General features: G+C 39.3%; 1 protein-coding gene across 1 annotated transcript in view; it reads left to right on the forward strand.

Annotated features, from left to right (window-relative positions):
* INTS9 (integrator complex subunit 9) overlaps window positions 1–13,381 on the forward strand; it is a 148,103-nt gene that overhangs the window by 71,550 nt on the left and 63,172 nt on the right. The window lies entirely within an intron of this gene.

The following is a 13,381-nucleotide window of genomic DNA, read 5'->3' on the forward strand; positions in this document are numbered from 1 at the left end:
GTCTTTCTTAAATTAGCAACCAGATACCAGTCTTAACGTACTTTCTTTAACCCTATCAACTGCTACCTTCACCACCCTCCCTGTACCACAGCAGAGCCTGCCTTCTGTTCCTAGCATTGAGAATCTGCAGTGAAAACCAGTCTTTTGACTTTTTAGGTAGTTAATGTTTCACACTCCTGCCTGAGTCCACTTTTCTCCAGTTATCTTACCACTGATTTCTCTTTCCCTGTAGGTCAGTGATAGGTTAACCATTTGCTTATCTCAAGTTTACAATGTCTTAGATTTTGTGAAGTCTTCTTTCTCCAAGAACATTATATGTATATAGAAAGATATCCTTTGTTTTTGTATTGTGATTGTTTCAGAGTGAGTCTTCTCTATACATTCCCTTTTTATGTATGTTATTTCTCTTATTTAACTTCTGTAGCATTTGATGTATGCAAGATGCTATTCTAAATGTGTTGTTTATTTCCTCTCTTAATAACTCCAAGAGGTGAGCAGTGGTGTTGTTACCATTTTACTGGAGATAAATCTGGCATAGTGAGGTTAAGTAACTTACCCAAGGTCATCCCCCTAGTGGCACAATCTGGATTCTAACCCCTTTGTCAGGTAATCTGGCTGCTCCTAACCCTTCTGCTGGGCTACCTTGTTTTGTACACACCTGTTTCTGCTCTTGTGTGTGAACCCTTTCTCCTGTAAGGGGGAGAGGAAGTATGTTTAGCTATGTGCATTTTCTCCTCCATTTTGTGGACCTTTTGTATGCTGGTTTCGTTGTTTGGAGATCTGATGTATGTGCACCTTCATACTAAGAAGCATTTCCTGGGTGTACACATGTCAATTTTCCATGCTTCTGTGGTTGTCTTCTTTGATCTGACTACTCCCCTAAAGTTGTTCTAGGTCCCCTCCCCTCCTCATGTTGCATTCTCATCCTCCATTCCTTTTTCTCTTGCCCCTTGCTACCACTTTCCCTCTTTTCTTGCACTCTGTCATGTGCCCACTGGACCTGTAGGACCCCATTTCCCACATCTCTCTCCTTAGAAACCTCAGGACTTTATTTTCTTTCCCCATAGAATACACGTATGCTTTGGCTTCCCTTACTTCCTCCTTTTAAATTGATACCCGTTATAGCATTCTGCCGCAGATAATTTTGGCACACTGGAAATGTCAATATTTCCTTACTTCCCAAACCCTGGGCCAAGTCTTAGGAAGTCTCAAGTCCTTATTTTGTCTTTTCTACTGTGACCTTGGTCAGAATCTTTGGCAGTTTTCCTTTGCCTCCCATTCTCTGTAAAATACAACAAAATAGCTGGCTCACAAAGAAATCCCATTGTTTATTAGGGAGAATGTGAATGGAACTCGGAAGGAGAAGGCTAGGAAGTAGGCCTGGATGTTACCTCAGAAGATGTTTAAATCTCCTTTCTGAAAGAAGGTGATAGTTGAAATGAAGCCTTGCATTTTCCATTTTGCCACCTAGCAGACAACAATCAGAAAATGAAAGCTAATTGCTACAAGAACAAAGAGAAGAGAATGCATGCACTATTAGAAAAGACTGTCTTTCATTCTGACCCTGTTCAAATATCATGTTTTGACTTTTAAGCATGAGATGTCAATAGGAGACTTTTTAAAACTTATTTATTATTATTTATTTGAAAGGCAAAAAAGAAAGTCCAGTGGTTCAGTTCCCAGATACCCACAATAACCAAGGCCAGGCCAGGTCAAAGCCAGGAACTGGGAATTCAGTCCCAAACTCCCACAGGGGTGGTAGGTAGTCAGCTACTCGAACCAAGGCACTCTGATGTGGGATGCAGGCTTCCCAATACTGCACCAAACACTGCTTCAAGCCATAGTTATTGCAGAGAAAGGGGAGAGTCCAAACTGGAAATAACATGCTGAGACATTAGACACACCAAAAAAGCTGTGTCCTCTTTTTCTCCTGGATAAACTGTTTATTCTGTAATTGATCTTAGACAAGAGTTCTCTGGAAACATCCATGTAGCATTTAACCGTGGGCCAGAATACCAAAGTGCTTCATTTGACAAGGTTTGTGCTGAAGGATTTACATCACCTTTAGATTTGTGTCTGTCATGAGCCAGTTGATACCTAGTATCTGAAAGCACTGCAACATACTACATTGATTTTTTTAGTAGAAAACTTTTATTTAATAAATATAAATTTCTAAAGTACAACTTTTGAATTATAGCGGTTCTTCCCCCCATAACCACCCTCCCACCCGCAAACCATCCCATCACCTACTCTCTCTCCCATCCCATTCTTCATTAAGATTCATTTTTAATTATCTTTGTATACAGAAGATCAGTTTGATACTAAGTAAAGATTTCAACAGTTTGCACCCACACAGACACACAAAGTATAAAATATTATTTGAAGACTAGTTTTATCGTTAATTCACATAGTACAACACATGAAGGACAGAGATCCTACATAGGGAGCAAGTGCACAGTGACTCCTGTTGTTGATTTAACAATTGACACTCTTATTTATGATGTCAGTAATCACCTGAGGCTCTTGTCATGAACTGCCAAGGCTATGAAAGCCTCTTGAGTTCACAAACTTTAGACAGGGCCATAATCAAAGTGGAAGTTCTCTCCTCCCTTTAGAGAAAGGTAGCTCCTTCTTTGAAGGCCTGTTCTTTCCACTGGGATCTCCCTCACAGAGATCTTTCATTTAGGTCATTTTTTCCCACAGTGTCTTGGCTTTCCATTCCTGAGAAACTCTCCTGGGCTTTTTAGCCAGATCTGAATGCCTTAAGGGCTGATTCTGAGGCCAGAATGCTGCTTAGGGGATTTGTCATTCTGAGTCAGCTGTTTATCCCACTTCCCATGTTGGATTGTTCTCTCCTTTTTAATTCTATCAATTATTATTAGCAGACACTGGTCTTATTTATGTGATCCCTTTGACACTTAATCCTATCTTTATGATTAGCTATGAACTTAAACTGATCATTTTAACTAGTAAAATAGCATTGGTACCTGCCAACTTAATGCAATTTGGAGTCCCATGGCACGTTTCTAGCTTTACCCTTAGGGGTAAGTCCAAGGGAGTGTGTGCTGAACATCTCCTGCTCTTATTCCCACTCTTATTTTTTTTTAATTGTATTTATTTATTTATTTATTTGACAGAGTTAGTGAGAGAGAGAGAAAGGTCTTCCTTCCATTGGTTCACCCCCCTCCCCCCCAAATGGCTGCTATGGCCAGAGCTACACCAGTCCAAAGCCAGGAGCCAGGTGCCTCCTCCTGGTCTCCCATGCGGGTACAGGGGCACAAGCACTTGGGCCATCCTCCACTGCCCTCCTGGGCCACAGCAGAAAGCTGGAGTGGAAGAGGAGCAACCAGGACTAGAACCTGGAGCCAATATGGGATGCCGGCACCACAGGCGGAAGATTAACCAAGTGAGCCACAGCCCCTCCCACTCTTTTCAGTTGGATTTAAACACCTAAGAATAATTCTGTGTTAATTAAAGAGTTCAACCAATGGTGTTAAGCAGAAAAATAAAATACTAAAAAGAATTAAATAGTAAGCTGTTCCTTGACAATCTTGACAAGGGCTGAGCAAATCATTGCTTCTCATAGTGTCAGTTTCACTTCTGCAGGTTTCCTTTTAGGTGCTCAGTTGTCACAGATCAGGGAGAAGATATGATATTTGTCCCTTTGGGACTGGCTTATTTCACTCAGCATGCTATTTTCCAGATTCCTCCATTTGCAACATACTACATTGAAAAACACTGTGTTTTGTTGTCTAGTTCATTGAAATGTTTCCCAAGTGATGCAGGTTGTGTCTTTTTTTTTTTTTTTCTTCAGTCTTTCCCCCAACTTAATTCCTGAACTTTGTCCAGTTCCTCTAGAGTAGAGACCACAGATTCACATGTCTACAGGACTAGGGAAGGTAAATAATAGTAATGAGGTCAGCTGGTGGGGGCTGTGGACTGGCCACCGTGCCCCTCTAATGGCTGCTGACTTGCAACTTCAACAGATTATAGACATGTGACAGTGTGTGCCTATGGCTGCCAAATCTTTTCCTTTTTTTTGGAACTCAAAATCTGGATGTCTTAACTGTGATTTTAAAAAAGCACTTGCTCACATATTAAAATATAATCCTGTATGGTCCAAGCAAAATGCCCCTGTGACCTGGATTACAGACTCACTCTTTAATTTTTTACTTACCCTTAAACCTTACATAGGCAGGCTCAAAGTAGATCTTGGTTAGGTGCCTACAATTAATGCATCTTTGTAGCTAGTAGTTACTAATAAGACTGTCAACTAAAGAAGCAATAAATTAAGAGTTTTCAAATTCATTTGTCTGACAAATTCCTTAAATCATTTGAAGTTGCTTTGAACTAGCATTTGATTTATTATTAATATGTATACCCAAAAAAAACCTATTACTCTTGCTTTTTGGCAGCTGTATGACTTCCTACCTCAGTTGATACTACTCCATGAGATTTATGTGAAAGAAGTTAGCCCTCGTTCTTCCTGTTTTGACATTGCAATTTACTTTTCTTGAAAAAGAGATGGCTTTTTGATGGGAAGGAAAAGAAGACTTTTAGAATATAATTTTTATATTATAAAAATACACACTTCAAAGTTTAGGTTTTTAATGAGAATATTGAAAGCAAAATATTCCACTTAGGAGAATAACTCAGTCTCTAGTATTTTTAATATTTTTATTTGTTTTTATGTGTTTGAAAGCGAGATGGAGATCTTTTTCTTTTGGCTAACTCATTTTATTTATTATACTGCAAAAGACAGTAGAACGAAAGATTGTAGTTGTTTTGCCACTTCCTTGCCTGTCATTTTATACCTATCTCCTTTCTCATTTAAATGACCATTTGGTTCTCAAGCAAAACTTATTCCAAATAAAATGGTGAGCTTTGCTTTTTTTATATATAAGGAATAGAAACTTCATGCATTTCATATATACAAATTTGGGAACATGGTGATTCTTCCCATCCAAACTCCCACCCTTATTCCTCCTCCCTTTCCCATTCTTACTTTTCACAAAAATCTATTTTCAGTTAATTTTATACTCATAATATTAACCCTACATGAAGTAGAAAGTTTACCTTTCTATGTATGAAGAAAAAAGAACAAAAACAAACAAACAAAAAAATTTGTTCCTCAACATTCAAAACAAGGGCTGTTCAAAATCATCCCATCTCAAAGTGTCAGTTTCACTCCTATGTATTACCTTTTAGGTACTCTATTAATTACCGCAGATCAGAGAGACCGTATGGTATTTTTTCTTTTTGTGACTCGTTTATTTCACTAAGTATTTCACCATTGTTTCCAGTTGCATCCAGTTTGTTGGAAATGACAAGATTTCATTTTTTTAAACACTGTGTAGTATTCCATAGTGTATGTATACCATAATTTCTTTATCCAGTCTTTAGCTGATGGACATCTGGGTTGATTCCATATCTTAATTATTGTAAATTAAGCTGCAGTAAACATGAGGGTACAGATCACTTTCATATGCTGATTTCATTTATTTTGGGTAAATTCACAGGAGTGGGATGGCTAGGTTATGATAGGTCCGTATTCAGCTTTCTGAGGTATGTCCATACTGTCTTCCACAGTGGCTACACCAGTTTACATTCCCACCAACAGTGGATTAGGGTACCCTTTTCCCCACATCCTAACCAACTTTTGTTGCTTGTTGATTTCTGTATGAGAACCATTCTAACTGGGGTGCAGTGAAACCTTTTTGTGGTTTTGATTTGCATTTCCCTGATAACTAATGATCCTGAGCACTTTTTCATGTGTCTTGTCCATCTGAATTTCCTCTCATGAAAAATTTCTGTTCAGGTCCTTTGCCCACTTCTTAACTAGATTATTTGTTCTATTGTTGTTGAATTTCTTGAGCTCTTTATAGATTCTGGATATTAATCCTTTATCAGCTGTATAGTTCACAACTATTTTCTCCCTTTCTGTTGGATGCCTCTTCACTTTGCTAAGTGTTTGTTTTGTAGTGTACAATCTTCTCAGTTTGATGTTTCAATTTCAGCTTTCATTGCCTATGTTTCTGGGGTCTTTTCTAAGAACTCTATCCCTATGCCAATCTCTTACAGGGTTTCTCCAATGTTCTCTAATAATTTGATTGTATCAGGTCTTTAATTTATGTCTCTGATCCATTTTTAGTGTATTTTTGTGTAAGGTGTAAGGTAGGGGTCTTGTTTCATATTTCTGCGTGCAGAGATCCAGTTTTCCCTGCACCATTTGTTGAAGAGACTGTCTTTGCTTCAGGGATTGATTTTTGCTCCTTTGTCAAAGATAAGTTGATTGTGGAAGTGTGGATTGATTTCTGAGTTTCAAAAATGTTCCATTGGTCTACATGTCTGTTTTTGTGCCAATATGAGGCTGTTTAGATTATATCTGCCCTGTAGTATGTCTTGAAGTCTGATATTGTAATGCCTCCAACTTTGTTTTTGTTGTTTAAGATTATTTTAGCTATTCACAATTTCTTGTGTTTCCAAATGAATTTTAGCATCATTTTTTCTAAATCTGAGAAGAATGTTGTTGGTATTTTGATTGGGATTGCAATGAATCTATAAATTGCTTTCAGCAGTATAAACATTTTGATGATATTGATTCTTCCAATCCATGAACATGGAAGTTTTTTTCACCTTTTTATGTCTTCTTCTTTTCTTTAATGTTTTGTAATTTTCATTGTAGCAATCTTTGACATCCTTGGTTAGATGTATTCCAAGATATTTAAAATTTTTTTGTAGCTATTGTGAATGGGAGTCATTTTAGAAGTTCTTTCTCAACTATGGCATTGTTTGTATTCAAAGGCTATTGATTTTTGTATATTGATTTTATATCCTGCTACTTTACCAAACTCTTGTGAATTACAATAGTCTTGGTGGAGTCTTTTGGATCCCCTATGTATTGAATCATGTCATCTGAAAATAGGGATAGTTTGACTTCCTCCTTCCAAGTTTGTTATCCCTTTGGTTTCTTTTTCTTGCCTAATTGCTCTGGCTAAAACTTCCAGGATTATATTTAGTAGCAGTGGTGAGAGTGGGCATCCTTGTCTGGTTTTGGACTGTAGTGGGATTGTCTCCAATTTTTCCCTGTTCACTAAGACTGGCCATGGGTTTGTCATAAATTGCCTGGATTACGTTGAAGAATGTTCTTTCTATCCACAAGTTGCTTAAGGTTTTCATCATAAAAGGATGCAGAATTTTATCAAGAGGTGTTTTTTTTTTTTAACATCTATTGAGATAATCATACGGTTTTTGTTCTTCTGTTTGTTAATGTCATTTATCACATTCATTGGTTTTCAGATGTTAAACCACCCCTGTATACCAGGCATAAATCCAAGTTGGATCCAAGTGAATGATCTTTCTGATGTATTGTTGGTTTCAGTTGGCTAGTATTTTGTTGAGAATTTTTGCGTCTGTGTTCATCAGGGAAATTGGTCTATAATTTCCTTTTCTGTTGTTTCTTTTTCTGGTTTAGGAATTAAGGTAATACTGGCTTCATAGAAGGAGTTTGGGAGGATGATTTCCCTTTCAATTGTTTTGGATAGCTTGAGAATTGGAGTTAGTTCTTTATATGTCTGGTAGAATTCAGCAGTGAAGCCATCAGAACCTGGGCTTTTCTTTGTTGGGAGGGTCTTTATTACTGATTCAATTTCTGTCTTGGTTATTGGTCTATTTAGGTGTTCTATGTCTTTGTAACTCAATTTTGGTAGATTTTATGTGTCCAGGAATCTGTTCATTTCTCTAGGTTTTCCGATTTATTGGTATATGGCTCTTTGTAGTAATTTCTAATGATTCTTTTTATTTATGTGGTATCTGTTGTTACATTTCCTTTTTCATCTCTGATTTTATTGATTTGAGACTTCTCTCTCTCTCTCTCTCTCTTTTTTTTTTTTTTTTTGGTTAGTTGGGCCAATGTTGTCAATTTTGTTTATTTTTTCAAAAAACAGCTCTTCATTTAATTTATCTTGTATTTTTTGTTTCAATATTTTTATTCTCTAATTTTCTTTTCCCCTGTTAATTTGGGGTTTGGTTTGTTGTTGTTCTTCTAGGTCCTTGAGATGTGTTGATAGCTCATTTATTTGGTGACTTTCCAATTTCTTGATATAGGCACCAATTGCTCTAAGCTTCCCTCTTAATACTGCTTTTGCTGTATCTCGTAAGTTTTGATATGATATATTGTCTTTATTCATTTCTAGGAAATTTTTTTATTTCTCTTTTGATTTCTTCTATGACCCACTGTTCATTCAGGAGCATGTTGTACAATCTCCATGTGTTTGAACATGTTCTAGAGATTCTGGAGTTGTTGATTTCCAGCTTCAGTCCATTGTGATCAGAGAAAATACATGATATAATTTTGATTTTTTTTAATTTGCTGAAACTTGCTTTATGGCCTAGTTTATGGTCTATCCTAGAGAAAGTTCCATGTGCTGATGAGAAGAATGTGTGTTCTGCAACTGTGGGGTGAAAAGTTCTGTAAATATTGCTTAGGTCCTTATGGTCTATAGTTTCAATTAAGATTAACTCTTGTTTCTTTGTTGATTTTCTGTCTAGTTGATCTATCCATTGGTGAAAGTGGGGTGTTGAAGTCCCCCATTACTATTGTATTGTAGTCTATGTATCCCTTTAGATCTGTTGACAGTTATTTTAAATAGTAAGGTGTCCTGTAGTTGGGTACATATACATTTATAATAGTTACGTCTTCCTCTTGAATTGATCCCTTAATCATTACATAGTGCATTTCTTTGTCCCTTTTAACAGTTTTTGTGTTAAAGTCTATTTTGTCTGATATTAGAATGGCTACAGCTGCCTTTTTTTGTTTCCATTAGCATGGCATATCTTTTTCCATCCTTTCATTTTCAGTCTATATTTTTCTTTGTTGGGGAGATATGTTTCTTGTAGGCAGCAAATAGAAGAGTTTTGTTTTTTAAGCTATTCCAGCAGTCTCTATCTTTTAACTGAAGAGTTGAGGCCATTTACATTCAAGGGGACTATTGATAAGTAATGACTTGGCCCTACCATTTTTCCAAGAATATTCCTATTGTTTATTTGGATTTCTTTTATACTTTTACTGGGGGATTTTTTGCCTTTACACTCTTTCATGTTAATGGCTTTTTTTTTTTCTGTGTGTAGCACATCCTTTAGTATCTTTTATAAGGTTGGATGAGTGGCGACAAATCCTTTCAGTTTCTGTTTGTTATGGAAAGTCTTTATTTCACCTTCATTCATAAATGAAAGCTTTGCTGGGTTGACAGTCTTTTTCTCTTAAGACTTAGACTATATCTTGTCATTTTCTTCTATCCTATAGGGTTTCTGATGAGAAGTCAGTCAGCTTTTAGTCTAATTGGAGATCCTCTGAAAGTAATCTGGCATTTCTCTCATGTACATTTTAGGTGTTTTCATTATGCTTTACTGTGGAACGTTTGACTACAAAGTAATGTGGTAAAGATCTTTTCTGGTTGTGTCTATTAGGAGTTCTGTGTGTTTCCTGTACTTAGACATCCTTTTCTTTCTCCAAATTAAGGAATTTTTCTGTAATTATTTCAACAAATAGGTTTTGTAGTCCGTCCTCTCTTTCCACACCTTCAGGAACTCCTGAGACCTGTATGTTGGTGGAAAGCCAAGACACTGGCAAAAAATGTACTACATGAAGGACCTTGGTGGGTGAGACCCCAGTGGGAAGAAGTGGTCATCAAAGAAGGAGGTATTTTTCTCTGAAGGAAGGAGAGTGAGACCCCAGTGGGAAGAAGTGGTCATCAAAGAAGGAGGTATTTTTATCTGAAGGAAGGAGAGAACTTACACTTTACTTATGGCCTTGTCTAAATACTGATGCAGTTTGTGGACTTAAAAGCCTTCCATAGCTTAGGCAGCTCATGTCAAGAGCCTCAGGTGATCACTGACATCATACATGAGAATGTTAATTGTTAAATTAACAGCAGGAGTCACTGTGTACTAACTTTCCATGAAGGACCTCTGTCCTCAGAGTTGTATTATAGTTATGTCTAAGTGCTCCCAAAAGACGTATCATTCTTGGGTGCGTCTTAAAAGTTAATTAAGTTTCTTAAAAAAAAAAAAAAAAAAAAAGGCTGGCGCCACGGCTCAATAGGCTAATCCTCCACCTTGCAGCACCGGCACACCAGGTTCTAGTCCCCGTCAGGGCGCCGGATTCTGTCCCGGTTGCTCCTCTTCCAGTACAGCTCTCTGCTGTGGCCCGGGAAGGCAGTGGAGGATGGCCCAAGTGCTTGGGCCCTGCACCTGCATTGGAGACCAGGAGAAGCACCTGGCTCCTGCCTTCGGATCAGTGCAGCGCGCCGGCTGCAGCACGCCAGCCGCAGCGGCCATTGGAGGGTGAACCAATGGTAAAGGAAGACCTTTCTCTCTCTCTCTCTCTCTCTCTCTCTCTCTCTCTCTCTCACTGTCTACTCTGCCTGTCAAAAATAAAAAATAAAATTTAAAAAAAAGTGAAATGAACTTCAAGATACAGTGACTTTGAACAGCCCTTGTCTTGACTGTTGAGGAACAGTTTTTTGTTTTGTTTTTCTTGCAAATTGTTGAACTCTTTACTTAGTATGGAGTTGGTCTTCTGTGTAGGTCTGACTGATTTTCAGAGATTTGTCTTTTAGCTTGGATATTCTTTCTTCTGCCTCACCAAGTCTGTTGTTAAGGCTTTCCACTGTGTTTTTTATTTAATCTGTTGAATTCTTCATTTCTTTTTTTCTTTTTTTTTTAAGGATTCATTTATTTATTTGAAAGTCAGAGTTACACAAAGAGAGGAGAGGCAGAGAGAGAGAGGTCTTCCATCTGCTGGGTCACTCCCCAGATTACCACAACAGCCAGAACTGCACCGATCCAAAGCCAGGATCCAGGAGCTTCTTCCAGGTCTCCCATGCAGATGCAGGGACCCAAGGACTTGGGCCATTTTCTGCTGCCTTTCCAGGCCATAGCAGAGAGCCAGATCGGAAGTGGAGCAGCCAGGACTTGAACCGGCGCCCATATGGGATGCCAGCACTGTAGGCAGTGGCTTTACCCACTATGCCACAGCGCTGACTCCAAATCCTTCATTTTGGATTCTCTTTAAAATCTCAATGTCATGGGAACATTTTTCATTCATATCATATATAGTTTTCTTTTTTGTGGATTTGCTTCTGATTGCTTTTGAGTAATCCTATGATTAATTTTTTGAACTGTTTCTGGCATTTTATCAGTCTCTTCATCTTCACATTCTAATATTAAAATGTTCTATTCCTTGGGCTGGGGTGGGGTCATGGTGTCTTCCTTATTCTTTTTTCTTTAATTTCTGCATTTATTTTTAGGCATTTGTAGAATTTCTTTTTCTCTCTGATGGCTTTTATTTTTGAGCTATGCCTCTGTAGCTTAATGCAATGTCTGCACTTTCAGTGAATCCTGCGAGGTGTGTGGTAGGTGTTGCCTTGGAGCTCTGGTCACTGCTTCAGGTGGCTCTCCTCTGGTTAACAGGATGGAGGGCAATGGTCCCTTCTGTTGGTACAATTACCTTCTCACCTCCTTTCCTGCAAGCTAAGCTATGCCTGGCTGTTAGCCCCCAGTGTGTTCAACACTCATCCATACCACAGTATAAACTGCACAGTACTCACTTTGAGCACGGTCCCACTGCAATGAGCTGTTCTATGCAACCAAGGAGCTTCAAGAGTGTGCAGCAGCACCCAGTAATTGCCCAGAAGCCCAGCCATACCCTGCCTCAACTTACACAGTCCTAGTGTTTTCGTCTTACACCCAGGGCTTCCATGGTCAAGGAGTACAAGAGGGACCACTCTACCCTGCTAGCCTGCTCCCTCCACAGAGAGACTGAGGGGTTCCCAGGGCTGCGGCCCATGTGTATTCTGCCTCAGCGGATCGAGCCTGATCCTCCAAGCCAGGCTCAAAGTCAGTGGGGAACATGGGTAAAATCGTTGGATCACACACGTGTACAATATCTGCAGGCCGTAGCCCCACTCACTTCACAGTTGTACTGGGTACATACAAGAGTCCCCGCAGGCAGCACTTTCTTTCTGTTGGGATGGCTCCCTCGCCCCATCTGTTGCCTGGTAGGTGCAGCTGGCAAGGTGAAGACTGTCCCTGCCAGTTGCTCTTGAACTGCTATGGTTGCCCCTGCCAACCGAGTAGAGAGTCCCCACTAGTTGCTGGGTATGTGCACAAGAACTGGAGCAGCTGCTACCTGCTTATGTACAAAAATGGCGCCAGCCCTCCCATAGCTGGGCACGGGTCACTGTTGGTGGGTAATGGGGGAGATAGAGAGAGAAAGACACCCTGCCTTTTTTTTTCCTCTGCTCCGGTTGAGCAGTCACCCTGTTCCCTTCAAGTTTCTGGGCCTGACTCAAAGAGTACACTCCACTAGGCTCTCTCCAGCTGTATCAACAGTGGCGCAGACAAGTGCAGTCTGACCTCACCTTGCTTGCCAAAGCAGACACTTTTTCCGGGTTCAAGCTGCTGGATCCTTTGTTGTGTCATTGCTTGTTGCTGTGCCTCTGCACGTTCCACACAGGTCCGAGCCATTTCCACTGCTTCTGCAGGACCTCCCATTGCAGTTTCTCCTGCAGCTTTACCCTGAGAGTGCACTTTCTCCATTTTGTTTCTACTAATTTCACTTAGCCTAAATCAGACTGTTCTGTTACTATTCCGCCATCTTGGAAACTGGCCCTCCTCCCCAACATAGAGATCTTATATTTGCTAGTTCACTCTCCAAATGCCTGCAAGAGCCTAGGCTGGTCCAGGCTGAATCCAGGAGCCTGCAGCTCCATCCACGTCTCCCACATGGGTGGCAGGGTTCCAGAATCTTGAATCAGCACCTACTGCTTCCAGGATGCACATTAGCATGAAGCTGGTATCCAAAGCAGGGGCAGGACTAGAACCCAGGCATTCTGATTTGGGATGCAGGTATCCCAAATTGTGTCAACAACTGCATCAAATGCATGCCCTCTAATATTTTTTATGTAAGGCTACTATTTATAAAATTAGAAATCTATAGTTACAATTGGAGATAAATCATTACAAGATACTGTCATAATCCTCTCATGAGCACTAAGGAATTAAGTGTTGATATTCCTGAGTTGTTACAGAGATTGTTAGTACACAACTTAAAATATGAGTTCATTCTTTATAGAATACTTTTTTTAAAAAAATGCATATCAAAGTTGAAGTTCTGCTCTGACATTCTTTGGCTATTTGTAGAGGTATTAGGTCAAACTGTAAAATTGGAAGACAATTTTTAAGTATGGATTTTGCAGATCAAGTAGACTAGGCTCTGTCTCCTTATGTATAAAACAGGAATGTGTTAGCTTCATAGGGCTGTCGTGAGGACTAAACAAGTAATATAAGTAACTTCCATAAGACAGTGCCAGGCACACAG

Source organism: Oryctolagus cuniculus, chromosome 2, assembly GCF_051225735.1.
Source record: "Oryctolagus cuniculus isolate XC-2025 breed Fujian yellow rabbit chromosome 2, ASM5122573v1, whole genome shotgun sequence".
Classification (NCBI taxonomy): Eukaryota; Metazoa; Chordata; class Mammalia; order Lagomorpha; family Leporidae; genus Oryctolagus; species Oryctolagus cuniculus.